This window comes from Cupressus sempervirens, chromosome 8, assembly GCF_028749045.1.
Source record: "Cupressus sempervirens isolate cs-2001-9-10 chromosome 8, ASM2874904v1, whole genome shotgun sequence".
Taxonomy (NCBI): domain Eukaryota; kingdom Viridiplantae; phylum Streptophyta; class Pinopsida; order Cupressales; family Cupressaceae; genus Cupressus; species Cupressus sempervirens.
This window is the reverse complement of record NC_143125.1, coordinates 698,595,809-698,609,243: the sequence shown is the minus strand read 5'-3', so window position 1 is coordinate 698,609,243 and position 13,435 is coordinate 698,595,809. Positions and strand designations below refer to the sequence as shown.

The 13,435-nt window shown below is 42.5% G+C and overlaps 1 pseudogene; it reads right to left on the bottom strand.

Moving 5' to 3' along the window:
- The window catches only part of LOC149544372 (DNA replication licensing factor MCM7-like), a 139,197-nt pseudogene that overhangs the window by 41,902 nt on the left and 83,860 nt on the right, over nt 1–13,435 (bottom strand).

Sequence of the window (13,435 nt, the reverse complement as noted above, 5' to 3'; positions counted from 1 at the left end):
CGACCCATTACAGAATGACATATGTCCCTAGGGGTCGTACGACCCCTAGGGACATATTAAAATTGTTCTTATGGGTCATAGGGGGTTATAGGTTTACCTATGACCCCATTAAAACCATTATATGAAAACATATGTCCCTAGGGGTCCTAAGACCCTTAGGTACATATTGAAATCATTATTATGGGTTGAAGGGGGTTATTGGTTGACCTATGCTCTGTTCAACTAATTACATGATGACATATGTCCCTAGGGGTCCTAAGATCTTTAAGAACATATTAGAATCATTCTTATGGGTCAAAAGGGGTCATAGGTTGACCTATCACCCCCTTTGACCCATTACATGATGATATATGTCCCTAGGGGTCCTAGGGCCCCTAGGGACAATTAAAATCATTCTTATGGGTCAAAGGGGGTCATAGGTCACTTTCGACCTACTACATGACGACATATGTTGCTAAAGGTCTTAGGGCCCCTAGAGACACATTAGAATTGTTCTTATGGGTCAAAGGGGGTTATAGGTTAACTTATGAACCCCTTCAACCAATTACATGATGACATATATCGCTAGGGGTTGTAGGACCCCAATGACATATCATAGTCATTGTTATCGGTCAAAGGAGGTCATAGGTTGAACTATGACCCCCTTTGACCCATTACATGATGACATATGTCTGTAAGGGTCCTAGGACCCCTAGGTACATGTTAGAATCATTCTTATGAGTTGAAGGGGGTAATGATGACATACGTCCCTAGGGGTCTTCGGACCCTAAGGACTTATTTCAATTGTTCTTATGGGTTGAAAGGAGTCATAGGCTAACCTACAACCCCCTTCAACCCATTACAAATGATATATCTCCCTAGGGATCCTATGACACCTAGGGACATATTAGAATCATTTTTATGGGTCGAAGGGCATCCTAGGGGGACCTATGACTCCCTTTGACTGATTACATGATGGGATATGTCTCTATAGGTCTTTGGACATCTAGGGACATATAAGAATCATTCTTATGGGACGAATGGGTGTCACACGGTGACCTATGACTCCCTTTGATGCATTATATGATGACATATGTGCCAAGGGTTCACAGGACCCCTTGGGACATATTAGAATCATTCTTATGGGTCAAAGGGGGTTATAGGGTGTCCAATGACCCCCTTCAACCCACTACATCACGAAATATGTCCCTAGGGGTCCTAAGACCCTTAGGGAAATATTATAATTGTTCTTTTGGGTCGAAGGGGGTCATAGGTTGACCTACAACCCCCTTCTACCTATTACATCATGACATATTATAATCATTTTTATGGGTAAAAGGGGGTCATTGGTTAACCTATGAGCCCCTTCAAACCAATACATGATGACATATGACCTATGCCCCCTTCGACCCCTTACATGATGACATATGTTCCTAGGGGTCCTAAGGCCCCTACACACACATTAGAATCATTCTTATGGGTCAAAGGGGGTTATAACTATACCCATGACCCTTGTCAACCCATTACATGATGACATATGTCCCTAGAGTTCATAAAACTCCTAGGGACATATTAGAATCATTCTTATGGGTCAAAGGGGGTCATAGATTTACCTATGACCCCCTTCGACCCATTACATGAGGACATATGTCCCTATAGGTCCAGGACACCTAGGAAAATATTAAAAGCATTCTTATGGATTGAATGGAGTCATAGGTTGACCTATGATCCCCTTTGACCCATTACATGATGACATATGTCCGTAGGGGTCCTAAGATCTTAAGGATTTATTAGAATTTCTCTTATGGGTCAAAGGGGGTCATAGGGTGACCTAGGACACCCTCCAAACCATTATATGATGACATATGTTCCTAAGAGTCCTAAGACCCCTAGGGACATTTTAGAATCACTCTTATTGGTTGGAGGGAGTCATAGATTGACCTATGACCCCGTTCGACCTATTACATGATGACATATGTCCTTTGAAGTTCTAAGACCCCTACAAACATAATAGAATCGTTCTTATGGGTCAAAGGTGGTCATAGGTTGACCTATGACCCCCTTCAAACCATTACATGATGACATATGTCCCTAGGGGTCCAAGGGCCCCTAGAGAAAATTTAGAATCATTCTTATGGGTCGAAGAGGGTCATAGGTTGACCTATGACTCCCTTTGACCGATTGCATGATGACATATGTCCTTAGGCATCCAAGGACCCCTAAGGACATATTAGAATCATTCTTACGGGTTGAAGGGGGTCATAGGTTGACCTATGACTCCCTTTGACCCATTACATGATGACATATGTTCCTAGTGGTCCTAGGGCTCGAGACACACAATAGAAATGTTCTTATGGGTGAAACGGGGTCATAAGTTGACCTATGACCCCCTTCAACCCGTTACATAATGACATATGTCCCTAGGGGTCATAGGACCCCTAGAGACATAATAGAATTGTTCTTATGGGTCATAGCGGGTCATAGGTTAGCCTATGACCCCCTTCAAACCATTACATTACAACATATCTCCTTAGGGGTCCTAGGACCCATAGGTATATATTAAAATCATTCTTATGGGTCGAAAGGAGTCATTGGTTGACGTATGCCCCCTTCAACCCATTACATGACGAAATATATCTATAGGGGTACTAGGACCCCTAAGGACATTTTAGAATCCTTCCTATGGGTCAAAGGGGGTCATAGTTTGACATATCATCCCTTTGAGCCATTACATGATAACATATGTCCCTATGGGTCCTAGGCTCCCTAGGAACAAGTAGAACCATTCTTATAGGTCGAATGGGGTCATAGGTCACCTTCAACCCATTACATGATGACATATGTCACTAGAGGTCCTACGTTGACCTATGAACCCCTTCGACCCATTACAAGATGACATATGTCACTAGAGGTTGTAGGACCCCAATGCCATATCAGAATCATTCTTATGGGTCAAAGGGGGTCATAGGTTGAACTATTACCCCTTTCAACCCATTACATGATGACATATGTCTGTAACGGTCCTGATGCCCTTATTGACATATTATAATCATTCTTATGGGTCGAAGGGGATCATAGGTTTAACTATGACCATCTTCGACCCATTTCTTGACAATACATGTTCTTAGGCGTCATAGGGCCCCTACACACATATTAGAATCATTATTTTGTGTCAAAGGGGGTTATAGGTTTACCTATGACCCCCTTCAACCCATTTTGTGACAACATATGTCCCTACACATCGTAGGATCCGTAGGGACATACTAGAATCATTCTTATGGGTCATAGGGGATCAAAGGTTTACCTATGACCCCCTACGACCCATTACATGATTGCATATGTCCCTAGCGGTGCTAAGACCCCTAGGGACATACTAGAATCATTCTTATGGGTCGAAAGGGTTTATAGGTCCCTTCAACCCATTACCTAACAAAATATGTCCCTAGGGCTCCTACGACCCCTAGGGACATATTAGAATCATTCTTATTGGTCAAAGGGGGTCATAAGGTGACCTATGGCCCCCTTCGACACATTACATGATGATATATGTCCCTGTGGATCCTAGAACTCCTATGGACATATTAGAATAATTCTTATGGGTCAAAGGGGGTCATAAGTTCACCTATGACCACCTTCAACCCACTAGATGATGACATATATCCCTAGGGATCCTAGGAACCCTACGAACATATTAGAATAATTCTTATAGGACAAAGGGGGTCATAGGTTGACCTATGACCCCCTTTCACCCATTACATGATGACATATGTCCCTAGTGGTCGGAGGACCCTCAAGGACATACTAGAATCATTCTTATGGGTAAAAGGGGGTCATAAGTCCCTTTCGAACCATTACATGATGACATATGTCCCTAAGGGTCCAAGGGCCCCTAGTGACATATTAGAATCATTCTTATGACCAAATACATGATGAGATATGTTCTAAGGGGTCCTAGGACCCCTAAGGACATATTAGAATAATTCTTATGGGTTGAAGGGGGTCCTAGGTTGACCTATGCCCCCTTTGACCCATTACATGATGACATATGTTCCTAAGATTCTTAGGGCCCCTAGACAAACATTATAATTGTTCTTATGAGTCAAAGGGGGTCATAGGTTGACCTATGACCCATTTTGACCCATTACATGATGATATATGTCCCTAGGGATCTTAGAACCCCTAGGGACGTATTAGAATAATTTTTTTGGGTCCAAGGGGGTTATAGGTCAACCTATGACCCCCTTCGACCCGTTACATGAGGACATATTTTTTTAGGGGTTAAAAAACACCTAGAGATATCCTAGAAGTATTCTTATGGGTTGAACGGGGTGATAGGATGACCTATGACCCCCTTTGACCCATTACATGATGACATATGTCCATAGAGGTCCTAGGACCCTAAAGACTTATTAGAATTGTTCTTATGGGTCAAAGAAGGTCATAGGGTGACCTATGACACCCTCCAAACCATTACATGATGACATATGTCCTTAGGGGTCCTACGACCCCTAAGGACATATTAGAATCATTCTTATTGGTTAAAGGGGGTCATAGATTGACCTATGACCCTGTTCGACCCACTACATTATGACATATGTCCCTAGGGGTCCTAGGACCCCTACGAACATATTAGAATCATTCTTATGGGTCAAACCTATGACCCCCTTCAAAATATTACATGATGACATATATCCTTACAGGTCCAAGGGCCCCTAGAGACATATTAGAATCATTGTTATGGGTTGAAGAGGGTCATAGGTTGATGTATGACACCGTTTGACCCATTGCATGACAACATATGTCCTTATGGATCCTAGAACCCCTAAGGACATATTAGAATTATTATTATGGGTCGAAGGGGGTCATAGGTTGACCTATGACCCCCTTCGACCTATTATATGATGACATATATTCGTAGGCATCCTAGGGCCAGTAGACACACATTATAATTATTCTTATGGGTCAATCTATGAACCCCTTTGACCCATTACATAACGAAATATGTCCTTAGGGGTCGTACGACCCCTAGGGACATATTAGAATAGTTTTAATGGGTCATAGGGGGTCATAGATTGACCTATGACCCCATTCGACCCATTACATGACAACATATGTCCCTAGGGGTCCTAGGACCCCTAGGTACAAATTAGAATCATTCTTATTGGTTGAAGGGGGATATTGGTTGACCTATGCTTGCTTCAACTAATTACATGACAACATATGTCCCTAGGGGTCTTAGGATCCCTAAGGACATAATAACATTGTTCTTATGGGTCAAAGGGGGTCATATGTTGACATATCACCCCTTTCAACCCATTACATGATGATATATGTCCCTAGGGGTCCTAGGGCCCTTAGGAAAAATTAGAATCATTCTTATGGGTCGAAGGGGGTCATAGGTCACCTTCAACCCACTACATGATGACATATGTCGCTAAAGGTCCTAAGGCCCCTAGAAACACATTAGAATTGTTCTTATGGGTCAAAGGGGGTCATAAGTTGACCTATGACCCCCTTCAACCCATTTCATGATGACATATGTTGCTAGAAGTTGTAGGACCCCAATGACATATCAGAATAGTTCTTATGGGTCAAAGGGGCTCATAGGTTGAACTATGACCCCCTTTGACCCATTACATGATGACATATGTCCGTAAGGGTCCTAAGACCCCTAAGTACATATTAGAATCATTCTTATGGGTCGAAGGGGGTCATGATTACATACATCCCTAGGGGTCCTCAGACCCTAAGGACTTATTACAATTATTCTTATGGGTTGAAGGGGGTCATAGGGTGACCTACAACACCCTCCAACCCATTACAAATGATATATCTCCCTAGGGCTCCTACGATACCTAGGGACATATTTGAATAGTTCTTATGGGTGAAAGGGCATCTTAAGGGGACTTATGACCTCCTTTGACTGATTACATGATGACATATGTCTCTATGGGTCCTAGAACCTCTAGGGACATATAAGAATCATTCTTATGGGGCAAAGGGTGTCACACGGTGACCTATGATCCCCTTCGACCCATTACATCATGACATATGTCCCTAGGGTTTGCAAGACCCCTAGGGACATATTAAAATCATTCTTATGGGTCGAAGGGGTTCATAGGGTGACATATGACCCCCTTACACTCATTAAATGATGATATATGTCCCTAGGGGTCGTAGGATCCATAGGGACATATTAAAAGGAGGTCATCGGTTGACCTATGACCCCGTTCGATGCATTAAATGATGACATATGTCCCTAAGGGTCCTAGGAACATAATGATTTATTAAAATCTTTCATATGGGTCAAAAGGGGTCATAGGGTGATCTATAACCCACCTCAACCCATTACATGGCGACATATGTCCCTAAGCATCCTAGGACCCCTAGGGATATATTAGAACCATTCTTATGGGTTGCAACCCATTACATGATGACATATGTCTCTAGGGGTCCTAAGAGACCTAGAGACATATTAGAATTGTTATTATGGGTCGAAGGGGTTCATAGGTCAACCTATGATTCCGTTCGATCCATTACAAGATGGCATGTGTCCCTAGTGGTCCTTGGACCCCTACGGACATATTAGAATCATTCTGATGGGTTGATCAATGAACTCCTTCGACCCATTACATGATGACATATGTCCCTAGGGGTCTTAGGGCTCCTACGAATATATTAAAATTATATTATGGGTCGAAGGGGGTCATAGGTTGACCTATGACCCTGTTTGACCCATTACATGATGACATATGTCTGTAGGGGTCTTAGGACACATATGGACACATTAGAATCATTCTTATGGGTTGAAAGGGGTCATAGGTTGACCTATAACCCCCTTCGACCCATTACATGATGAAATTTGTCCCTAGGGGTTGAAGTACTGTTAGGAACATTAGAATCATTGTTATTGGTCGAAGGAGATCATAGATTGATCTATGACTCCGTTCAACCCATTGAATGATGACATATGTCCCTAGGGGTCCTAGGAGACATAGGGACATATTAAAAATATTCTTATTGGTCAAAGGAGGTCATAGGTTAACCTAGGACCCCGTTTGACCCATTACATGATGAAATATGTCCCTAGTGGTCCTCGAACCTTAGGGACATATTAAAATCATTCTTATGGGTTGAAAAGGGTCATAGGTTAACCCATTACATGATGACATCTATCCTTAGTGGTCATAAGACCTCTAAGGACATATTAGAATCATTCTTATGGCTCGAAGGGGGTCATATGGTGACCTATGACCCCCTTCGACCCATTACATGATGACATTTGTCCCTAGGGGTCCTAGGACCCGTAAGAAAATATTAGAGTCATTCTTGTGGGTCGAAGGGGGTCATAGGTTGACCTATGACCCCCTTCAACCCATTACATATGACATATGTCGCTAGGGGTCCTAGGACCCCTAGGGACATATTCAAATTATTTTTATAGGTCCCTTCAACCCATTTAGTGACATCATTTTTTGTTAGGGATGTTAAGGCCCCTAGGAACATAATAGAATCATTTTTATGGGTGAAAAGGAGTCATAGGTTGACCTATTGCCTCCTTCGACCCATTCCATGATGACATATGTCCTTACTGGTCCTAGGGCCCCTAGAGACATATTAGAATCATTATAATAGGTCAAAGGGGGTCATAGGTTGACCTATGATGATGCTTGACCCATTACATGATGACACATGTCTCTAGTCATCTTAAGACCCCTAGAGCCATATTAGAATCATTCTTATTGGTCAAAGGGGGTTATAAGTTGACCTATTACCCCGTTCCACCCATTACATGATGACATATGTCCCTAGTGGTCATATGAACCCTAAGGACATCTTAGAATCATTCTTATGGGTGGAAGGGGGTCTTAGGGTGACCTGTGAGCCCCTTCCACCCATTACATGATGACATTTTTTCATAGGGGTCCTAAAGCCCCAAGGGACATATTAAAATAATTCTTATGGGTCGAAAGAGGGTCATAGGTTGACCTATAACTCCCTTCGACCCATTACATGATGACATATCTCCCTAGGGGTCTTAGTGCCCCTAAAGACATATTAGAATCATTCTAATGGGTCAAAGGGGGTCATAGGTTGACCTATGACCCCCTTCGATCCATTACATGATGACATATGTCCCTAGGGTTCCTAGAACCCCTAGTGACATACTAGAATTATTCTTATGGGTCAAAGACCTATGAACCACTTCGACCCATAAGAAAGATTCTAATGTCCATAGGGGTGCTACGACACCTAGAAACATTAAAATCATTCTCAAATATATTCCTAAGGTTCTTAGGACCGCTAAGGACATATGCCATCATGTAATGGGTTGAAGGGGTAATAGGTTGTATCATCATGTAATGGGTCGAAGGGGACCCATTACATGATGACATATGTCCCTATGGGTTCAAGGACCCATAAGGACATATTAAAATCATTATTATGGGTCAAAGGGGGTCATAGGGTGACCTATGACCCCTTGTGACCCATTACATGATGACATTTGTCCCTAGGGGTCCTAAGGACATAATAGAATTGTTCTTATGGGTTGAAGTGGGTCATAGTTTGAGCTATGACCCTGTTCGACCCATTATATGATGACATATGTCCCTAGTGGTCTGAAGACCCTTAGGTACATATTAGAATCATTCTTATGGGTCAAAGGTGGTCATTGGTTGACCTATGACTCCTTTCAAACTATTACATGATGACATATCTTTAGGGGTCCTAGGACATCTACAAATATATTAGAATTATTCTTATTGGTCGAAGCGGGTCATAGGTGATGACATATGTCCTTAGGGGTCGTAGGATCCCTAGGGACATATTAGAATCGTCTTTATGGGCCATAAGGGGTGAAAGGTTGACCTGTGACCCCTGTCGACCCATTACATGATGACATATGTCCTTAAGGTTGCTAGGATCCCAAGAGACATACTGAAATCATTCTTATGGACCTATGACCCGCTTCGACTCATTACATGATGACATATGTCACTGGGGGTCCTAGGACCCTAAGGACTTATTACAATCTTTCTTATGGGTCAAAGGGGATCATGGGGTGACCGATGACCCCCTTCAACCCATTACATGATGACATATGTCCCAAGGGCCCCTACGACCCATATTGACATATTAGATTCATTCTTATTGGATAAAAGGGGTCATAAGGTGACCTATGACCCCCTTCAACCTATCACATGATGACATATGTCCCTAGTGGTCCTAGGACCCTTAGGGACATATTAGAATCATTCTTATGTGTCGAAGTGGGTCATAGGTTGACCTATGACCCCGTTCGACTCATTGCATGACAACATATGTCCCTACGAGTTTTAGGAACCAATAAAACTTATTATAATCATTCCTATGGGTCAAAGTGGGTCAAAGGGTGACCTTTGACCCCCTTCGAGCCATTACATGATGACATATGTCCCTAGGGATCCTATGACCCCTAGGGACATATTAGAATCATTCTTATGGGTCAAAGTGGGTCAGAAGGTGACTTGTGACCTCCTTAACCCATTATATGATAACATATTTTCTTAGGGGTCCTAAGGCCCTTAGGAAAATATTAGAATCATTCTTATGGGTTGAAGTGGTTCATAGGTTGACCTATGACCCCCTTTGATCCATTACATGACGATATATGTTCCTAGGGGTCCTAAGATCCTTAGAGACATATTAGAATCATTCTAATGGATTAAAAGGAGTCATAGGTTGACCTATGACCCCTTTCGACCCATTACATGATGACATATATCCATAGGGGTCCTAGAACCCCTAGGGACATACTAGAATTGTTCTTATGGGTTAAAGGGGGTCATAGGTTAACCTATGACCCACTTTGACCCATAAGAAAGATTTTAATGTCCCTAGGGGTTCGAAGACCCCTAGGGACATTAGAATCATTCTGACATATGTCTTTAGGGGTCCTAGGACCCATAACGACATATGTCATCAGGTAATGATTTGAACGCTGTCATAAGTTTTGTCGTCATGTAATGGGTCTAAGGGGACCCATTACATGATGACATATGTTCCTAGGGGTTCTAGGATCCCTAAGGACATATTAGAATTATTCTTATGGGTCAAAGGGGTTCATAGGGTGACCTATGACCCCCTTTGACCTATTACATTACAAAATTTATCCCTAGGACCCCTAGGGACATAATAGAATTGTTCTTATGGATTGAAGTGGGTCATAGTTTGAGCTATGACCCCTTTCGACCCATTACATGATGATATTTATCCTTAGAGGTCTAAGGACCCTTAGACACATATTAGAATCATTCTTATGGGTCAAAGGGGGTCACAAGTTGACCTATGAATCAGTTCAAACTATTGCATGATGACATATGTCCCTAGGGGTCCAAAAGTCCCTAGCGACATATTAGAATGATTCTTATGGGTCTAAGGGGATGGTACGTTGACCTAGCACCCCCTTCGACCCATTACATTATAAAATATTTTCCTAGGGGTCCTAAGACACCTAAGAATATATTAGAATTATTCTTATTGGTCGAAGGGGTTCATAGGTTGACCTATTAGCCCATTTGACCCATTACATGATGACATATGTCTTTAGGGGTTGTAGGAACCATAAAGACATATTATAATCATTCTCATTGGTCGAAAGGGGTCATAGGTCAACCTATGATCCCCTTCGACCTATTACATGATGACATATGTTCTTAGAGGTCCTAGAGCCCCTAAACTCACATTAGAATCATTCTTATGGGTCAAAGGGGGTCATAGGTTGACTTATGACCCCCTTCATCTCATTATATGATGACATATGTCCCTAGGGGTCGTAGGATCCCCAGGGACATATTAGAATCATCCTTATGGGTCATAAGGGGTCAAAGGTTGACCTATGACCCCCTTTGACCTATTACATGATGACATATATCCCTAGGGTTGCTAGGACCCCTAGGGACATACTAGAATCATTCTTATGGACCTATGACCCCCTTCGACCCATTATATGATGACATATGTTCTTAGGGGTCCGAGGACCCTAAGGACTTATTACAATCATTCTTATGGCTCAAAGAGGGTCATAGGGTGACCAATGACCCCCTTCAACCCATTACGTGATGAAATATATCCCTAGTTCTCCTATGACCCTTAGGAACATCTTAGAATCATTCTTATTGGTCAAAGGGTCCTCTGACCTATGACATGATAACATATTTCCTAAGGGGTCTTAGGACCGCTAGGGACATATTATAATAATTCTTATATGTCGAAAGGGGTGATAGGTTCACCTATGACCCTGTTCGACCCATTACATGACAACATATGTCCCTAGGGGTCCTAGGACCCCTAGGGACATTTTAGAATCATTCTTATCAGTCAAAGGGGGTCATAGGTTCAAGCCATTACATGATGAAATATGTCCCTACGGATCCAAGGTCCCCTAGTGACATATTAGAATAATTCTTATGAGTCAAAAGGGGTCATAGGTTGACCTATGATGCCCTTCGAGCCATTATAGGATGACATATGTCCGAGGGGTCTTAGGACCCCTAGGGACATATTAGAAACATTCTTATGAGTCGAAGGGGGTCATAGATTGAACTATGACCCCATTCAACCCATTACATGACAACCTATGTTCTTAGGGGTCCTAGGACACCTAGGGACATATTAGAACCATTCTTATGGGTTTAAGAGTGTCATGGTTTTACCGATGACCCCCTTCGACCTATTACATGATGATATATGTTCTTAGGGGTCCTAGGACACCTAGAGACATATTAGAATCATTATTATGGATCAAAGGGGCCCATGAGTTGACCTATAACCCCTTTTGACCCATTACATGAGGACATATGTGCCTAGGGGTCCTAGGACCCCTAAGGACATACTAGAATCATTATTGTGGGTCAAAGGTGGTCATAGGTTGACCTATGACACCGTTCAACCCATTACATGATGAAATATATCTGTAGGGGTCTTAGGACACCTATGGACATATTAGAATCATTCTTATAGGTCAAAGAGGGTCATATGATGACTTATGACATGCTTTAACCCATTACATGATGACATGTGTCCCTAGGGGTCCTAGGACCCCTAGGGAGATATGAAATTTTTTCTTATGAGTCGAAGGGGATTATAGATTGATCTATGACTCTATTCGACCTATTAAATGATGAAGTATGTCCTTAGGGGTCCTAAGACCCCTAGGGACATATAAGAATTGTTCTTATGGGTCAAAGGGGGTCATAGGGTGAACTATGACCCCCTTCAAACCAGTACATGATGACATATGTTCCAAGGGATCCAAAGGCCCCTAGAGACATATTAGAATCATTCTAATGGGTTAAAGGGGGTCATAAGTTGAAATATGACCCTCTTTGACCCATTACATGATTACATATGTCCCTAGGGGTAATATTAGAGACATTCTTATGGGTCGAAGGGGGTCATAGGTTGACCTATGAAAAATTTCAACCCATTACATGAGGACATATGTCGCTAGGGGTCCTAGGGCCCCTAGGGACATATTAGAACCATTCCTATGGGTTGAAGGAGGTCATAGGCTGATCTATGACCCCCTTCAACCCATTACATGATGACATATTTCATCTTGTAATGGATCAAACAGAGTCATAGGTTTAACTATGACCCCCTTCGAGCCATTACATGATGAAATATATCCCTAGGGGTCCGAGGACACTTGGGGACATGTCATCTTGTAATGGGTCGAACAGAGTCATAGGTTGAACTATGACCTACTTCAACCCATTACATGATGAAATATGTCCCTAGTGGTCTAAGGACACTTAGGGACACATTAGAATCATTCTTATGGGTCAAAAGGGGTCATAGGTTGACCTATGACCCCCTTCGAACCATTACATGATGACATATGTCTCTAGGGGTCCAAGGGCCCCTAGAGACATATTAGAATCATTATTATGGGTCAAAAGGAGTCATAGGTCAACCTATGACTCCGCTCAACCCATTACAAGATGACATGTGTCCCTAGGGGTCCTAGGACCCACAAGGACATATGAGAATCATTCAAATGGGTTGAAGGTGGTTATGGGTTGACTGATGACCCCCTTCGACTCGTTACATGATGACATATGTCCCTAGGGGTCCTAGGACACCTAGGGACATATTAGAATTATTATTATGGGTCGAAGGGGGCCATAGGTTGACCTATGACTTGCTTCGACCCATTACATGATGACATATGTCCCTAGCTGTCGTAGGACACCTATGGACATATTAGAATCATTCTTATGGGTTGAAGGGGGTCATAGGTTGACCTATGACCCTCTTCAACCCATTACATGATGACATTTGTCCCTATGGGTCCTAGGACCCCTAGTGACATATTAGAATCATTCTTATGGGTAGAATGGGGTCATAGGTTGAACTATGACCCCGTTCGACCCATTACATGATGACATATGTTCATAAGAGTCCTAGGAAA